The sequence below is a fragment of the Sus scrofa genome, chromosome X, assembly GCF_000003025.6.
Source record: "Sus scrofa isolate TJ Tabasco breed Duroc chromosome X, Sscrofa11.1, whole genome shotgun sequence".
Lineage (NCBI taxonomy): Eukaryota > Metazoa > Chordata > Mammalia > Artiodactyla > Suidae > Sus > Sus scrofa.
The window spans coordinates 44,517,966-44,537,003 of record NC_010461.5 but is presented as its reverse complement, the minus strand read 5'-3'; the positions used below and the strand labels follow the sequence as shown (position 1 = coordinate 44,537,003).

The 19,038-nt window shown below is 42.4% G+C and overlaps 1 protein-coding gene and 1 long non-coding RNA gene across 7 annotated transcripts in view; one reads left to right on the top strand and one right to left on the bottom strand.

The window, feature by feature from the left end:
- SHROOM4 (shroom family member 4) overlaps positions 1–19,038 on the top strand; it is a 242,014-nt gene that overhangs the window by 6,966 nt on the left and 216,010 nt on the right. The window lies entirely within an intron of this gene.
- On the bottom strand, positions 7,218–12,448 carry LOC110257837. The gene is made up of 2 exons (XR_002340850.1): positions 9,780–12,448; positions 7,218–7,256 (listed from the first exon to the last, which is right to left on the bottom strand). It is a non-coding gene; the product is annotated as an uncharacterized LOC110257837 (long non-coding RNA).

Here is a 19,038-nt window from a genome sequence, read left to right as displayed (position 1 = left end):
AAAAAGCCCAGGCCTCTTAGAAGCTTTTCCTTCTCCAAAACCTCAGACAAAGAAAATAATTTGACTCCAGCTGGAAGACCCTTGAATGTTGTCCCTTAAACAAAATTCAAATGATTCTGCCCCTTCCTCTCCCCAACCTCTTCCTAGGATTTTTTTTTTTAAAGAGAAAAGAGAGACTCAGACTTGAGTCTTGAGTCTTGAGGTTGGTGTTTATGGAGTGATTATCTGGAGGGAACATCACAGTTTTTATAGTTAGCCTCCTTCGGAACCAGGGGCAAAAAGATGCTGACTCATCTGAGAAGAGTTAATGAAGAACAGCAGAAATTCAGCGAAGGGCTGCTCTCCCGATGCACTCCCCGCCCCTGGCCAGCTCCTCGCCCCTCACCAAAGGGCAGACTCAACTCTGGCCTGCTAACCTAATGCTGTTCTTCCAGGAGCCTGGAATCCCAGGTTCTCAGAGAGAAGAGGGCCTTGTGGAAGTCAGCTGGTCTTAATCTTCACAGATCCATGACCCTCTTGTGCAGTAGCCCTGCTCTTGCTCTCCTGTGGTCATGCGGGAACTCACTCTCTTCTTAGCCCATCCCCTTTGACGTTGACTGTGAGACAGCTCTTTCTCATGTCAAGCCACAATCATTCTCCATCTACCTACTCTCTGTGGGTCCTAGCTCTACCTTCTGGGACCGCACAGAACAAGACTGCTTTCTCTGTCTTAGGACAGCCTTTGGGAGGTCTGAAGGCCAAAGACTGTGTCCCTTTGTCTTGCTTTTCTAGGCTAAAGAACCCCTGCTTTGCAGGCAAAAGATATCCAGCCTCCTTCTCTCCTGCTTCCTCCTCCCACTCTGGATGTGCTTGCTCCAGCCTGGCCACATTCTTCTTGAGTTAGGGAGCCCACAGCTGAAAGCAGTAACTGAGGAGTGTCTGACCAAAGTTGAGTAGGAGTAGTCTTGAAACAAATACTGCTGAAGACCACTTGGGCTCTTTCTGGCATCCATGCCATATGGAGACTCTGTGTCGGGCAAAGCCTTTTAGCTGCTAAGCCATACCTCCCCATGGCCTCTCCGTGGGCATCTGGGCAACTAGATAAGTGACTTGGGAGGGGCCCATCTCATCCCTTACTATGTATTTAGAATTGCCCCTAGCCCAGGTCACCTTGGAAACAAAAGTGTTCCAAGGGAGCTGATGGCGAAGAGTTACAGGCAAGGAATTGGTATGACAGAAGAAAGAAGTGGCGTTGGGTGAATAGTGTCCAAATCAGAACTCTAGAATATCTGATTGATTTGATTTGATTTTCAACCAACTGCTGCCTTGGAATGTGTGGGGATAACCTTTCTGAACTTAATTTTCCCTTTCTGAAACAAAGAGGTGGCTCCAAGGTTGAAGATGACCATATGTGACATACAAGCAGTCTCCTCTCTGTAGGAATGTAAACAACAGCCATCCCTGTCCCCAACCCCTGTCAGATGTCTCTTTCTGTGCACATTGCCACGAGCGCTGACTGCAAATCTCCTGTCCTTGCTGCCATTCTACATCTCTCTGTACCAGGAAGGCCCACAAGAGGGGCTGCCGGAGGTCTCGAACCCACAGCCTTGCTCCCACCCCCAGTGCCCTCACATCTACCAGTTTGGCACTTGAACTGGGCAGATGCCTTTTCCTGCTTCTAAAGCCCTGATTGGGGTGTGAATTGAAGGGGAGCTTCATGCTCATTATTACTGAAGGATGAGAAGCCTGGAGAAGAGAGTTAAAAAATCTAGGAAGCCTGTCCCTCTGGCACAGTTATTGATGGTGGCCAGGTTCAAAGCAGTTCTGGCGAGGCCTTGTTCATTATAGAACCTAACCACCATTTATCATATTCTATTTACAAGGAACTGTATTCAGAGTTCCAAGCTGCTTGTTTACAAAGAGTTATCTTGGAAAACAACCCATTCATAAGTCAGGGACAAGAAAGCGCCCTAGATATCTCTGTTACACAGCTGTAGGTGGGTCTGGGGTTTCTGCTCCTGTCACCCTAAGGTGCTCATAGCCTTGGTGCTGGGACCGGATTTGTGTGTACATCCAAGTGTGTGCATTGTGAAATTTCTCTCCGAAACGGAACTCCAAGCTTGCCTGCATTATCTTGTAATCAGCAAGTGACCCCTGTAGAGTGCTTTTGTTGGTTCCCAGATGGCTTTCCCTCAGTTTCTGTGAGGCCAATATTTTTGTTTCTTGGTGCTCCCCAAAATACCCAGTTCAGAGAGACTTCAATTAAGTCATTAATGAATAGGCTGAGATATTTTGTTTCCCTGCATAAGACTCTGTTGTAAGGACTGGCATGGGGTAGACATTTGCCTCCTTACACCCCTTTGCCTCATCCAGTATAAAGAGGCCAAGTGGAAAGATTGTCTTAGGCATGAGTTTTGCAAGGGATGGTTCGTTCTTCCTCACATCACACTGCCATGTTTACTTGGGCACACAGCCATCCTGGCTGGGCACTGAAGTTGCCCAGCTCAAGATGACTTGGTTTTTCAAAGTGTCTAATGCCTCCACTTGGACTTCACCTCCACTCCCTCCTCTTTTTCAGTGTGAGTCTGTGACTGTGCCATGCCACGGACGGAGCACTACCTGGTAGCAACAGAGACCCATTTTCCATGCATCTAGGCTGCCCTTCTTTCATGTCCAGTCTTTGGTTCCCAGCCCCCACCCACCAGCACCCAAGTTGCTTGAGGCCAATATTTGGGACTGTCTCATTCAAGTGCCATGACTTCTTTGTTCATTCATTGGTTTCCTGGCCCTCCGTCCAAAACCCAGTTTTTTTCTCCTTCTTCTTCTTTGGTGACAGTGGGCCCTTCTAGTCTGCTGTACCAGCTCTGTCCTTGGCTCAGCCGTACTTCCGGTGGGGGGTTGTAAGAAGGTCACAGAGTTAAGCTGATAGAGTTTGAAAATACTCAGCAAATTGGTAGCTGGATCAGGGGGAACTTTTCTCTTGCCATGTTGTCTCTCTGTCCCGTTTCAGTAGAGGACTGGACCTTTGTCACATTTCTGCTATGCTCTGATCAACTTGCTGAGTAATCTTGGCGTGTTACTCTACCTCTCTGTACCCGCTCGGTCGGTTTCTTCTCAGACCCTCCGTGGGGTTAAGCTTCTGCTTTATTGAGGCCTTGCTGAGGGGTCTACACTGTGGAAGTGTGAAGGCTGACTGACCGCAGGCAGTTCTTCCAGCACTCCTACTTCCTATCTTTCCCCAAGTGGCTGTTTCCTGGTATGTTCTCAGGGATGGCATGCAGCATGGTCTGTTAACTTTCACTCAAGTCTTTTAATGTTACATCTGTAAGGAATGCAGGAGGTGGGACTAATGTGACAGGATCAAGGGTTAAGCCGAATGATGGACAGACCCTTTGTGATGTCTCTTGCCCCCACCCCAGTGCCACTCAGCAGATTCCCATCTATAGGGTCCTCACTCACTCAGAGCCTCTGGCAGGGAAGTTTTGAATGGTTCTCCTATACTGCCTTTCACGGTCCATCAGAAATTGATTTTTTTCTTTGGAGGAAGGGGGTTGGGGGGTGAGATGAGGTAGAGCTGGGAGTAAAGCTGGTTCAACTAGTTCTTCTGGAACGGGGTTAGAGTCTCATGGCTACAGCCCCATCTTTGCTCATGAGAAGATGACAAGCTAAAGCCTTGTCTTTGTTGGGCTGCCTTGCTGCCCTCCATTTCTTTTTGTTTGTGTTTGATGTAAGCAAAGGCTCTGCTGAAAACTTCTGCAGGTAGGCAGTTTGCGATGGCATCTTTTCTGACTGAGAGGGTGAACGATGACATCTCGGAGCCTCGGGGGTGAGTAGGTATCAGGTCGTGACTCTCTTGTTCTCTGGAGGACTGGCCTGGAAAGTTTGGAGCTCTGTGTTAATTGAAATTTGCAGTCAGGGAGCATCAAGGCGACAGGCAGAAAAGTAGACCAGGCAAGGATCTGGATACTCATGTGACTGTGCCTCACTGGATGGAGGTGATGCCGTTTGGTTGGATCTCAGCAACCTCTTGAACCCCAAGGGTGATCCAGGCCTAGATATGGTGGAATAGGAGAGGTAGTGGCCCTGCTGTGTGGCCAGTACTGCTCCTTCTAGGTTTTTTACATATATTCTTATTTTAACTTTTATGGTACCTCTTTGAGGTAGATATTGATTTCCCCATTTTGCAGATGAGGAGACTGAGGCTCAGCAGACGCTAAGTAACAGACATCGCATCACACAGTAAGTGGAAGAGCTGGCATTCAAATCGACTCCTGTCTGACTCCAAATTCCAGGCTTTTTCTACACTGTCAGGTTTACAGAAGTGAAAGGAGGAAAGAATGAAGAGAAAGAGCAAAAAGAAAAGAAAGAGGAAAAGAACTGGATGTGAATATGATGGGAGAGCGGGGAATGAGATAGAGGAGATAGAGAAAAGAGAGAGAGGAAAATGAAAGGGCCCAGGGGATGGGAGAGAGAGAAATTAGAGAAATGTAATTTAGTGCAAAAACGGTCATGTTACCAATACGTGCCCCTCCGAGGTCAGGGTCAAAGGAAAGGTTTTGTTTTGTTTTATGTTGTTTTAAATCTCCAATCAGGCTAAGGAGTGTGAGCTTGGATGCCGAAGACCTGAAGTTCGATCTTCGTTTTGCCGCTCCATATTTGTATGTCACTGGGCATGTCACTTTCCTCTCTGTGTCTCAGTTTTCTCATTTGCAAAATGAAAATAATAAACCTTGTGCATTTTTTTCCAGCAGGGAGGGAGATTGATTTTTATCCTTTATCTCATGTAAATGCTAGAGGTGTAAGCGACTTAAGAAAGCAAAAGGCATTCCACAGGTGTCTCTTATTAAACCGAAATTCTCAGAAGGGAATTAGGAACTTAAAAAATGAAGTGTATGAAGTTACCAAATCTTTAGAAGTTGTAGGAAATGGCAGGACATCTTTAATGTGACGTTTGCTGCTGGCAGAAGTCGGAAGACCAGACGTGAAATTCTGGCGAATGTTTGAAGAGACAGTGATTTGAAAGGCGATGCTAAGCCGTGTTTGGCTCCTACCTAAGAGCTCTCAATTAAGCCTCCAATCCATCAATCAGTCCACCAGTCAACACATATTTGTTGAGTACTTTGTAAAGTGCCTAACCCTAAACTAGAGAATACAAGAGCTAGGCACCACAGAAGACCTGTCCCCTGGAAATGACAGTTTTGAAGAGAGGCACTACTGCAAGCCAGGGGAGCAAAAACCTAAGTCCAGAAACCATGGACTAGGATTCTAAGAGCAACATTGATGCAGTGAGAAGAGATTTCTTTGTAGGTTGAGGTGGTTAGGGAGCTCTGTGGAAAAGGGTAGACTTAAAGCTGGGCCTTGAGGGCTATACAGGGTTTAGGTAGGTTGGGGAGGAAGAAAGGCATTAATTCCAATTAGTACATGTGCCACGTGTCCTAAGGACACAGACGTCAGGCCAGTGGGTTCACCCCACAGTGAACTGACTAACAGGATGAGCTCCCCAAGGGCAGAGTATGTGTGGTTTGTTCCCTTATTTACTTATTCATTCATTCATTAAGTTTTTTGAGGGCCTGTTTTAGGAGCAGAGCTATTCTTCTATGGCCTGTGAAACCAGCGCAGAGCCCCCTAAATGTCACTTTTATTTGTTTTCTAATAATACTTCCATAGGTGTACCTTGGGCTGGGCACCGGTTTTCTATTTTAATACATATTAACTCATTTATTAACCCCATTTTAAGGATGCAAAAATTGAGGCATAGAGAGGTTACCTACCTTGCCCCACATCATACTGCTTGTGCTGGCTGGATAAGCGACTCGGTGGAGATCTGCTTGATTGTTGCAGAGTAATGAGATATAAGGGTGAATGGATTTGAGCCAGTTATTCCAAAGAACCCAGGATGCTGGGCTATAGGATGGATTCAGGTTAGAAGTATGGTGGTGGTGTTTTGGAGGATTAGAGTGAAGGTATTAAAACTAAAGCACCTAACACAGTACCTGCCACATAAATGTTTCTTTCCATGAGGAACGACCTACACCGAACAATTGGAGGGAGCATTATAAAGGAATCTGTCATCTTGGCCATGTACTGATGTTGTTATACATTAGCAAGTTGCCAGAGGTAGTGGTAATATATGCCATTTGGATCTGAAGAAATGAGGGAGAGCTGGGAGTTAGAAATGAATCCAGTATTTCTAATCTAGAAGACTCTAGATGGTGACAGGGACTTGGAGGGCTAACCAGGTTTCACTCAGTTTTGGATATTCTGAGACCAGGATGTCTGTAGACCCATCAAGGTAAGGCGTTCCATAGACAGTTTAGGAAAAAAGAAAGGATTTGTTTATTTAAGACCCCGGTCGGTAAAACAACAAGTCATTATTTTAGGAACATAATGGTTCACACGGACGATTTACTAATCTTCTGATTGTTGTGGAAATGACTTAATTGCCAGACAATCTCGTGCCCCAGCAGACATTGAAACAGGCCCTGCATTGTTATCGACTGGGCTTTTCTGGTCAGAGTTTGGTCTTGCTATCTCCTCCAATCTGCAGGATGCCTGGTCACCTGAAGTTCTTTCTGCCTAACTTAGTACTTTTCAAGTGATGGGGAAGTCCAAAAGTCAAACAAAAAAAATAGAAGAAACTGTCAAAACGCCAATGTTCAGACATGAAGCTGGAAATGTTAAAAGGTTTGAGGCTATTACAAAACATCAGTTGACTTGCCAAGATGTTTAAGGATTATTTTCTCTATATGAAAAGTAAAATGTGCAGGCTTGGTAAGGCAAACTCCACTGGAGTCTCAAGTCTGGGTAGAATTTTTTGATGCTAGCAGGCTTACGCTCTCCGCATAGTGGAGTTTTGTTAATCTGTGATGATCATTGTTCATATTTCTGCAATAGTATTGGTCCTTAAAATGTGACCTATGAAAACGCATTGTTAAAATTGGAAGTATGATTTAATTGTTTTCAGTGGGGTCTCCTCACCGTACTTGTGTCCTGAGTTTTATATTAAAATGCAAAGGAAATAGGGATTTACTTCACAAATGCACCGGCTCCAAATCTGGCCAGAAAACACCAATTTATTATTAAGAGACTTTTGCACATTTGGAGTGATTATCTGACCCAAACCCTAGATCCCGTATACTTACAGAAAACTCTCAGGAAAAGTTAACTTGGTGTGCAGACGGATGTGCCAGTCCCCCACCTACCTCCATCCTTCTTAGATTTGCTTTCCAGATCTGTTACTTTTTTTTTTTTCTGTGCAGCATCACATGCTTTACTGCCTGGTGAAAAACCGAAATTTAGAATGTTGTAAAGATGCGGGTGCCATGAACTGGGTCTCTTCACTCCCTCCCTCCCTGTAGACAAAACTCACTTTCACGCGAAAAAAATCTAACAGGCGAATTAGGTGGGTTTCTTTACCTAATTCTTCTCTCTGATCAGATGAAATAGCTTGTCTTTCATATCTGAAACCGATTTGAATATCTAGCTGCTGGGGGTATTTTTTTGTGAAAAAGACTACGCAGTTGCTCTGGCTTTTGCAAGAGCCAGCTTGCCAGCTTCTCTTTGCTGTATGAGCGCTGGTGGAAGGGTGGTACTCTCCGCCTCTGGATGGAAAGGGTTAAATATGTAATTTCCATGTTTTCCTGGGCCTTTGGCTGAAGAAATGCACAGTGTTCTGAAACCTGCCCAGGCCCCGCACATACTGTATCTGCTTAAGGAAGGTTTTGGCTCTTAGCCCTTCTCAGCTGCATTAGGGTTCAGGTTTCATCCTTCTCCCCTTCCAGCCACTAATAAAAGCCAAAAGAATTAAGGATCAGGGAGAGTTAATTCCCACTGCTAAGACCCAGGTGGGGCCCTTCCACCTCCCATCCCGGCTTCTAGGTTGGAGCCCTAATTTAGGGCTGAGCTCTAGTCTAAGCCTGTAAGTGACAGTGATCTGGAGCAGGCCCCAGAAAAGCACTTGACAATCAGGTTTTGCCTTATGCTGGCATCCTTCTCTCTGTCTCTCTCTCCCTCTCTCTCCCTTCCAACTCCTCTGTTGGGATCTTAGAAAAGACCAGTTAGAAACGACCAGGGCAAAGCCAACTGATGCTATTACAGAAATGGAAATAATGTATCACAGTTTCTTTCTTCTAGACTGGGAGTTTGGGATGAAGCTTCGACTTTTTTTTTTTTTTTTTTAATCCCAAAACCCAACATCAGTACAACATTGGGAGTCTCATTCAGAATAAGAAATGTCATTGATATCTCACCCAACTTAAAAGAGATGCATAGTAATGAGCTCTGAAATAGTGAGCTCAGACAGAGAGGGCAGCTTTGAAGGAGGATCTTGCAAGAGCTGGGACAGGCAGGAAAAAGCCTCTTCCTGAAACAACTGCACTATTGTAGTGGCCTCCTCAATGGTTTCCCTCCCTTTGATCATCCCCCCCCCCCACTTAAAAGTATGTAATGTTTCCCTGCTACCTGCAAAATAGAGCCCAAACTACTTACTTTAGCCTGGTGTATGGACCCTTCTCCACTGGGCTCTAGTCTTTTTTTTTTTTTTTTTTTTTTTTTGGTCTTTTTAGGGCCACACGTGCAGCATATGGAAGTTTCCAGGCTAGGGGGTCGAATTGGAGCTGCAGCTGCCAGTCTACACCGCAGCCACAGCCACAGCAACACAGGATCCTTGCATCAACCTATGCCACGGATCACAGCACCACCCAGATCCTTAACCCACTGAGCAAGGCCAGGGATCAACCCTGCATCCTTATAGATACTAGTCGGGCTCACTACCGTTGAGCCATGACGGGAACTCTCTTGAGTCTTACTTTCTAGCTCTCCTTCCGGGACCCAGATTTTCTGGCAGAGTGATTTTCTTCCCCACCCCTACCTCCAACACACCTGGGAAGTTCTGGCCTCCAAATTTCCCATCCTGATGTCTCTCAAATGGCTTGGCTTCACACTGCCTACTTGGAAGGCCTGCCTCTCTCTTTTTCTGCCCCTCCCATTTGGACCTTCTAGTCCTACTTTTAGGCCCACAGGCATCCTCTTGATTGGCTCCTGGTGGAATGCTGGATTTCTCTCTCTTTTGGGAATGCTGGATTTCTGATTTTCCAATAGAAATCTTAAGGTACTTTGGCTGCCCTGTGTGGTTTGCTGGATCTAAGTATTCTAGAGGACAATGGCTATTGCCTCTGTATCTCTACTCTCCTCATCGCAGATTGCAGGATACTCCCCACCATAATGCTTTGCTGGAGGAGTCAAGCAAAACTTTTGGACTTCCTAATTGGTCGTGTCCTCCTTTCTTCTCCTAATCCCAAATTAGAAAGAGCATGTAGGAGTTCCTGTCGTGGCTCAGTGGAAACGAATCTGACTCATATCCATGAGGACGCAGGTTCGATCCCTGGTCTTGCCCAGTGCGTTAAGGATCTGGCATTGTTGTGAGCTATGGTGTAGACTGCAGATGCAGCTCAGATCCTGCGTTGCTGTGGCTGTGGTGTAGGCCGGCAGCTACAGCTCCGATTCAACCCCTAGCCTGGGAACCTCCATATGCCACGGGTACAGCCCTAAAAAAAAAAAAAAAAAAAAAAAAGAAAGAAAGAAAGAGGATATGACTTGAAGAGCTGGAGAGCCTAGCTGACTTTTCCAGTCTTTCTGTGATACCTAGTAAGTAGGATGAGCCTGGAGTGACCCACATATGTGAACTTGGGACAGAGGAAACACACAGAAGGAAGCCATGGTACAGGTAGAAATGGAGGCGGATCTCAGAGGAAACCCTGGATGAGAGGGGAGAGGGCGGCAGTGGAGAAGGGTGTCTCTACCTGCTTGTCCAAGAGCTGCCTGGAGCTGGGCTTTGCAACGGTTGGGTTTCTCGCGGCTGCAGCTCCTGCGTGTAAGCTGTGTGTTCCCAAGGCTCGCATGTGGGAGAGGCCTGCTGGCTGATGATTACAGCATTCCCTTGCTGTTGGGAAGCGTTGCTGCGAGACTCTTAAAACAGCAGCCACCCCTCTTGTTGCTATGTGTTCAGGGCGGGTATAGTGTGAGTCTTCTTCCTGACTCAAGTGTTTCATTGCTCCCGCTGAAAGGAAATAGCTTTATGTGAACCTGCTGTGTGTGTGTGTGTGTGTGTGTATGTTTTCACTTTTGCTTAAGCAAGTCCTAACGTGTTCTGTCTGACTAGCCTTAGATGTGAGTCACCGTCTGGTATTTATACCTAGTGCCTCAAGTGTCCTCGTTATTTGACCATGACATTCCTTTTCTCACTCTTTTACTCAAAGCTGAGCATGCTGAAAAGAGCCAAAAGGAACCAGCCCCGTCCTCCTTCCTTAATGGGGGTCTCATCGAATTGGTAGCTGTCTCTGTGGAAGTCGATGAGGTTATGTCAGGGCACTAAAGGAAATACGCTGAAACTCACGCTGGCAGTACTGTGACCGTTTAAGACACACTGTGGGGGCTTCTCTGAGTTGTTCCTGCCCAGACTGGTGCTAGAGAGTTTGGTGACTGGAGCAAACTTTAGGAACAGACTTTGAAAGGGACCCTAGGGAAATGCTTATCCTTATCAGGATCACATAGTAATTTTGCAAGGAGCACACCAATCTCAGAGTCTTAGAGGAGATAATTCAGCCTTTGCAGGCATGGGAGGGAGAAACAGAGGGTTAGCTTGCTCCTCACTGCTGTTCCCGTTGAGGTCCTTTCAAAGTTGTCAATTCTGTCTTGGAAGCATGCTCCCTGAGTGTGGGAAAGGTAACCCCATCAAGGGCACTGCTGTTATCAAAAGGACAGAGCCTCAGAGAGGAAGGACATGACTGCTAGCATGGTCATTTGGAGGCCAGGCAGCCAGTAAATCATTTGAGAATGAATTAAAAGTTCAAAGGGCAGGAGGGAATGCTTTGGGTGACCTCATAGGTGCTTGAAAAATCAAAGGGATGGCTGATGTGCTTTTATTTTCAGAGGGCTGGTTTGAGGGAGCAAGGGAATGGAAGGGCACAGTGGGAAATTGGCTTTGCTGTTTTCGTGTGCTTAGGAGCCTTAACTCTGGGCTGGGGATGATCAAAGCTACCATGAACTAAATGCCAATTATGTTCTGGGAGTTTTATGTGCATAATCTCTAATCTTCTCATCACTACTGTAAATTAACTGATGGGATTCCTATATTACAGATGAAAAGAAAATGAGGTTCCGAGAGGCCAAGCAACATTCTCAAAATCATAAAGCCAGTAAATGGTAGAGCTGTGATTTGAAGCCAGCTGGGTCTGACCCCAAATCCTGTGCTTGTCCCATGCTACTTTGGAGTTGGGTTTCTAACCCCTCTTGTGGTGCCTCCCATTCTTTTTCCGATACCAGTATTAACTACTCCTCTACCCACATTTCGTGTGCCATGGTGTTGGAGAAAAGAGGGTCACACAGATAAGTCATTCCCAGGCTTTCCTAGGATGTGCTTCCATAGGTGGATTAGACTCTCAGGATGAAATAATATAGCGTATGAGATGTACATAGTAGTGTCCCTATTCTAAGAGGCAGAAATCAAGGCTGAGAAGGTTTCCAGACTACATTGTACTAGTAGGTGGCAGAGCTGATATTCAAAATTCAGATTCCTTCCTTCCTTCCTTCCAGCAGCACCCATGGACGTTCTCGGGCCAGGGATCAAACCCACACCTTAGTTGCGGCAATGCCAGATACTGAACCTGCCTTGCCACAAGGGAACGTCCCCAAAATTCAGATGTCAGAATGCCTTAGTCTTTCCGATGACCACATTGCCTCATGTTGGGACAGAGGAAGTGATAAAAAAAACCCACCCAACTTGACTCTCTTGGCCCCTATGAACCTACCTGGCTCATTTGCCCTCTTTGCTGCCCCATTTTAAGTGAGAGGTGGTCTCCCTCCCTCTGGCCCTTCCTCCTTCCTTCCTTCTACTCTTCCTAACACAGTTTTGTTTAAAATGTTATTTGGGGGATAGATAATCAATGTTCATGGAGTGAAATTCAAATTATATGGGAACTCTGTTGAGTCACTTATGATGGAATATGTGAGAAAAAAGAAGGTGTACATGTAAGTGTAACTGGGTCACTATGCTGTGCAGTAGAAATATATATATATATAAATAAATGATAAAAAATTATATAAGTGGGCAGGTGTTTCCTTATTCATAATTTCTCTTCCCAGGGTTATCCACTGTTATCAATTTCATATCTCCCCTTCCAAAAATAGTGTACGCATAGGTAATCAGCCTATGCTTGTATATATATGCACTCAATGTCTCTGTTTCCTCACAGCCCATCTATTCTCCTCCAGTCAGATCCTCTCCAGTCTGGCTTCCACTGAGATCTTCCTCGGGACCAAATTTCCTGGCCTTTTCACTGTCATCCTTCTCCTTTTCCTCTCAATGTGGTTATTTTATATTTTAAATTAATAGTTGACTAGGTATCATAGTCACATGGTTCAAAAGTCAGTTAGTATGAAAAGGTAGAGAATTGTGTCCTGTTCACCTTTGTCCCTCATCTGCCTATGTCCATCCCCTACACTGTGCTTAGATTTTTTTTTTGAATGTATCTTTCATGAGCAAATGTAAATATAGATTATTTCTTTTAATTTCCTTTATTTATTTATTGACTGATTTTTTTGGCCATGCCCACGGCATGCAGAATTTCCTGGTCCAGGGATAGAACCTGTGCTATAGCAGCGATCCAAGCCACAGCAATGACAATGCCAGATCCTTAACCTGCTGAGCCACTAAGGAACTCCAGTATAGATTCTTTTTTCATATATATAAAGAAAATTGATTATTTTATTACCTCTGTAAAAATCTGAATTGCTGATTTAAAAATTTTTTTAAATTAAAATATTGTTGATTTACAGTGTTTCTTCAATTTCTGTTGTACAGCAGAGTGACTCAAACACACACAATTCCCTGTGCTATAGACTATTGCCCATCCACTCCAAATGTTACAGTTTGTATCCACCAACCCCAGACTCCCTGTCCATCCCACTCTCTCCCCTCCTCCCCATGGCAACCACAAGTCTGCTCTCCATGTCCATGAGTCTGTTTCTGTTTTGTGGATAAAATCATCTGTGCCATATTTTAGATTCCACATATAAGTGATATTCTGACTTACTTCACTCAGTATGAGAATCTCTAGTTCCATCCATGTTGCCACAAATGACATTATTTTATCCTTTTTTTATGGCCGAATAGTATTCCATTGTATATATGTACCACATCTTCTTAATCCATTCATCTGTTGATGGACATTTAGGTTGTTTCCAGGTCTTGGCAATTGCAAATAGTGCAGTGATGAACATGGGGGTGCATGTATATTTTTGAATGAATGTTTTGTCTGAATATATGCCCAGGAGTGGCATTGCTGAATCATATGATAGTTCTATATTTAGTTTTCTCGGGTACCTCCATACTGTTTTCATAATGGTTGTACCAATTTACGTTCCCACCAACAGTGAAGGAGGGTACCCTTTTCTCCAACCCTCTCCAGCATTTGTTATTTGTTGACTTGTTAATGATGGCCATTCTGACTGGTGTGAAGTGGTATCTCACTGTAGTTTCGATTTGCATTTCTCTAATAATTAGTAATGTTGAGCATTTTTTCATGTGTCTGTTGGTATTCCATATGTCCTCTTCAGAGAAATGTCTATTTAGATCTTTTGCCCATTTTTCAATTGGCTTGTTTTTTTGTCGTTGAATTGTATGAGTTGTTTATATATTTTGGAGATTAAGACTTTGTTGCATTGTTTGCAAAGAATTTTTTTCCCAGTCTGTGGGTTATCTTTTCATTTTTTAAATGGTTTCCTTTGTTGCGCAGAAACTTTTGAGTTTAATTAGGTCTAATGGGTTTATTTTTGTTTTTATTGTCATTATTCTAGGAGGTGAATCAAACAAGATGTTGCTGTGATTTAGGTCAAAAAGTGTTCTGCCTGTTTTCCTCTAGGAGCTTTATAGTATTTGGCCTTATATTTAGGTCTTTAGTCCATTTTGAGTTTATTTTTGTGTATGATGTTAGAGAGTTTCTAATTTCATTCCTTTACATGTAGCTGTCCAGTTTTACCAACACCACTTATTGGAGAGACTATCTTTCTTCCACTGTATGTTCTTGCCTCCTTTATCATAGATTAGTTGACTGTAGGTGCTGGGGTTTGTTTCTGGGCTTCCTATCCTATTCCATTTATATATATTTCTGTTTTCGTGCCAGTACAAATTGTTTTGATAACTGTAGCTTTGTAATATTTTCTGAAGTCAGGGAGCCTGATTCCTCCATTTCTGTGTTTCTTTTTCAATATTGCTTTGTCCATTCAGGGTCTCTTGTGTTTCCATACAAATTTTAAAATATTCTGTTCTAGTTCTGTGAAGAATGTCCTTAGTAATTTGATAGGGATTGCATTGAATCTGTAGACTGCCTTGGGTAGTATAGTCATTTTGACAATATTGATTCTTCTAATCCAAGAGTATGTTATATCTTTCCATCTGTTTGTGTCATTTTTTATTTCTTTCATCTGCATCTTATAGTTTTCAGAATATAGGTCTTTTGTCTCTTTAGGTAGATTTAGCTCTATGTATTTTATTCTTTTGGATGAGATGGTGAATAGGATGGTTTCTCTGATTTCTCTTTCTGATCTTTCATTGTCAGTATATAGAAATGCAGTTGATTTCTGTGTATTAATTTTGTGTCCTGCTGCTTTGTCAATTTCATTAATGAGTTCTAACAGTTTTCTGGTAGTATCTTAAGGGTTTTCCAAGTATAGTATCATGTCATCTGCAAACAATGATAGTTTTACTTCTTTTCCAATTTGGATTCCTTTTCTTTTTCTTCTCTGATTTCGGTTGCTTGGACTTCCAAAACTATGTTGAATAGTAGTGGTGAAAGTGGACATCCTTTATCTTGCCTTGTACACATATGAAAACAATCTTCTCATCTTGATTTTTTTTCACTTGCATATACTGGAGACATTTCTCTATCAGTATATACAGGGCTGCTTCAATTTTTTTAAACAAACATACTACATTTAATTATTTAACTAGTCTTTGTTTTTTGTTTTTACATCCACTCCTGTGGCAAATGGAAGTTCCTGGACTAGAGGTCAAACTGGAGCTGGAGCTGCAGCTGCTGGCCTGCATGACAGCCACAGCAACACTGGATCTGAGCCGGATCTGACTTGTGACCTATACCTGCAGCTTGCAGCAATGCTAGATCCTTAACCCACTGAGCAAGGCCAGGGTTTGAACCTGTACCCTCATGAATACTATGTTGGGTTCTTAACTCACTGAGCCACAACGGGAACTCTTATTTAACCAGTCTTTTTTTAAAAAAAAAAAAACTTTTATTTTTTTTCCTTATAGCTGGTTTACAGTGTTCTGTCAATTTTCTACTGTACAGCATGGTAACCCAGTTACACATACAAGTATATATTCTTTTTTTCTCATGTTATCATGCTCTATCATAAGTGACTAGACATAGTTCCCAATGCTATACAGTAACCAGTCTTTAATATAGCTAGTGGATTGTTCCCAAAGTACCCATCAGATAGTCTCAAAGTCCTGCTGCCAGCATGGTTTCTGTGACACTGAACTATCTTGTTTCTCTATCCTGTATCACTGTGCCTCCATTCTCCTTTGGGAATCAACTGCCTCTTCCATCCCATCCTATAAAATCCCTCAAGGCTCAGAGCTCAGTCTCCTACTGTTCTCTTTGCCTCTCTCCATTCTCTGTCTCTCACCTCTTTTCTAATGAAAGAGCAATGAAGAGGGCATGTGACTCCCAAATCTCTTTTCATTAGTGAAGTATAGTTACCATACATTATTATATTCATTTTAGATGTCCAATATAGTGATTCAATGTCTATATACATTTCAAAATGATCACCACAGCTACTACCCAATCATGGCTTCCAAATCTTTTGCCTTAACCTTTCATCAGAGCTCAAGTCTCTTCAGCTGTCTGATGGGCAGTGTCTACTTGAAAATTTTTTCTTTTTTTATTCTCAAACCCCAATATATCTAAAATGGAACTTATTATCTTCCCTTTGCCAAACAGGCTCTGTCCTTGGCCTCCTGCCTCCTACTCAGCTAGCATTGAAATCTCCTCAGAGTCACTGCTTATTCATCCTCTATAGCCAATCAATCACCATGTGTTGTCAGTCCTTCTTCCTTCAAAATAACCCTCCTGTCTACTCCCTTCCTTTCAATTCCTGCTACTCCAACCCTCTTCCAAGCCCTTATTTATTTCTGGATTGCTGGATTCCTGGATTCCTGGCTGGCTTCCCTGCCTCTAGGCTCACCCCCCCTTTAAATTTATCCTCTAAAGTCTCTTCCCTTGAGAAATTTGATTTCTCTGTCTGTACAATGACGAAGCTGGACTGACTGGTTGATCTCTGCAGTTCTTTCCAGCTCTGACATTCTAGACCAGCAGACTTCCTAAACAGTGTATTCCCACCTCCCACCACTGTCACTCTTATACTGCCCTCTGTCACTTGGATGGTTGTTCTGGCTCCATGCTCTTAGTCTTGCACAATTCTTTCCTCCATGTTGTTCCTGGAGTCTTTATTCAAAATCAACTTGCAGTTGAAAGGAACCTTAGCATCCTTTCAAGTTGGCCAGCACTGACCCACTACCTGACTACCACTTACAACACCCTTGAATTTCTTGGACCAGGCTGAGCTTGAACCCTTCCATTGATGGGGGAAAAAAAACCCTCTACCACCAGCCAGCCTTTCCATTGTCAGGTAGCTAGAGTTATGAAAATCTCTTAACACAAGATGACCCCAATTGGTCTTCCTTTATTGTACTCTATTATTCCAGACTTTCTTCATTTTGATTTAAGTACCAACCCCTCAGGTTTAGCATCCCTAGTTCTCCATAATATGGCTTCTCTACTTTCTCTCCCGGGCTTACGTCCTGGATCTTTCTTTGTACTTCATCCATTTTTTTTTAAAAAAGGCTAACATTTATTGCACACTTACTGGATGCCAGACACTGTTCTAAGTCAGTTTACATGTATTATTGTATTTAATCCATATGGCAATGATATAAATTCCTGTTGTTCTTCCCAATTTTAAAGAGAAGGAAAATGAGGCACATGGAATTCTAAATGATTTACCCAGAGTCTCACAGCTAGTAAGTGGTAGAGCTAGGATTTTAACCCAGAAAGGCTGTCTTGAGAGCCTGTGTCCATAATCCCTGCCATACACAGTAAGCCCCAAATGTGACAACTCAGTTTCCTAAACAACCAGTGCTTTGTTCATCATCATCTCTCAACACCTTGCTGGTCTTATCTACATGACCAAATCCTGCCTATTCTTTGAGACCCAAGACAAATTATACTTCCTTCTGGTCCCATTCTACCCTATTTTCCATCCCTCCATTCTTCCATTTTTCCTCCCACAAAATCCTTAGTTTTCTCCACTTCTCTGCTACAGCTCACTGTGTTCTTTCTAATGAGCAGGTTTGATATTCCTTATGGAGATTTTTTGTTCATGTTTTAAGTTTGTATAAATGTTTGCTTTCTGAATCTGGTTTCTTTTTCAGGCTTGAATTTTCATTTCTCTCCTTGACCTGGGGTTTGCACATTTGTTCCCAAGTATCAGTGACAAGGACAAAACCAAACAGTTAAAGCATTGTCATCCATAGTAATATTGTGTGTTATATATTGTATGGTAATGTACTTTATGTATTTATTAATTTTATATTTATAAAATGTAATATAACATATATTTATTAATTATATATTAGAATATTGATTATATAATATTAAGTATTTACTTATTTAAACTGATTGCTGAGTGAAGAACAACCTACAAAAAGAAGGAATTTCCTTAGACCCTCTATCCCCAATATGACTGCCTTAATATTTGTTACTTCTCATTTTCCCTCTTCTTAGCCCTTACCATTTATTGCTATGCTATCTATAAACTGATATAAATTTTGCTTTTTTATATCAGTGGATAAATGAATGGAAAGATAGATACTGTATCACTTGCTCTAGATATTGTAAGTTTGTGTGTTTGTGTCTTCAATTTCTTTTTTAAAATTATTATTTATTATTATTTTTTTGGCTGCGCCCATGGCGTACAGAAATTCCTGGGTCAGGAGTTGAACCTGTACCACAGCAGTGACCTAGGCCACTGCAGTGACAATGCCGGATCCTTAACCTACTGTGCTGCAAGGGAACTCCTGTGTCTTCAATTTCTATCATCAATGTTTACAGTTTTGGGTGCATTGATCTTTTACTTCATTAGATAAATTTGTTCGTAAGTATTTTATTCTTTTTGAGGCTAGTGTAATGGGATTGCTTTCTTAATTTCCTTTTCAGATAGTTCATTGTTAGTGTATAGGAAAACAAGTAATTTTTATATGTTAACTTTGTATTCTGTAGCTTTACCGAATTTGAATTTGTTTTTCAGTCCTAACAGGTTTTTTTTTGTTTTGTTTTTTGTTTTTGTTTGTTTGTTTGTTTGTTTGTTTTGGTAGAGTCTTTAGGGATTTCTATATCTCTAAGACCAAGTCATCTGAAAACAGAGACAATTTTACTTTTTTTTTTAATTGGCCAACAAGGACCTGCTGTATAGCACATGGTACTCTACCCAATATCCTGTGATGGTCTATGTGGGAAAAGAATCTGAAAAACAATGGATGTGTGAACATGTATATCTGAATCACGTTGTTGTACAGCAGAACAACCTTGTAAATCACAACCTTGTAAATTATCACAACCTTGTAAATCAACTGTATTTCAATAAAACTTTTAAAAATGAAAAAATACAAATAAAAACCCCAAAATACTGACTTTCTTATCCAATTTGGATTCCTTTTATTTATTTTTCTTGCCTAATTGCTCTGATTAGGACTTCCAGTTCTATGTCAAGTAGAAGTCTTGAGAGTGGGGTACCTTGTCCTGTTCCTAATCTTAGAAGATAAGCTTTTAGTTTGATATTTATTACTTGTCATCTTCCATCTCCCTTACCATTAGCATTTATTATTATGCTATCTACACACTGATATGAATTTTAAAAAAATTTTGCATAGGTGGATAGTTACATACTTCACCACTTGAACTTGTGAATTTGTGTGTGTGTGTG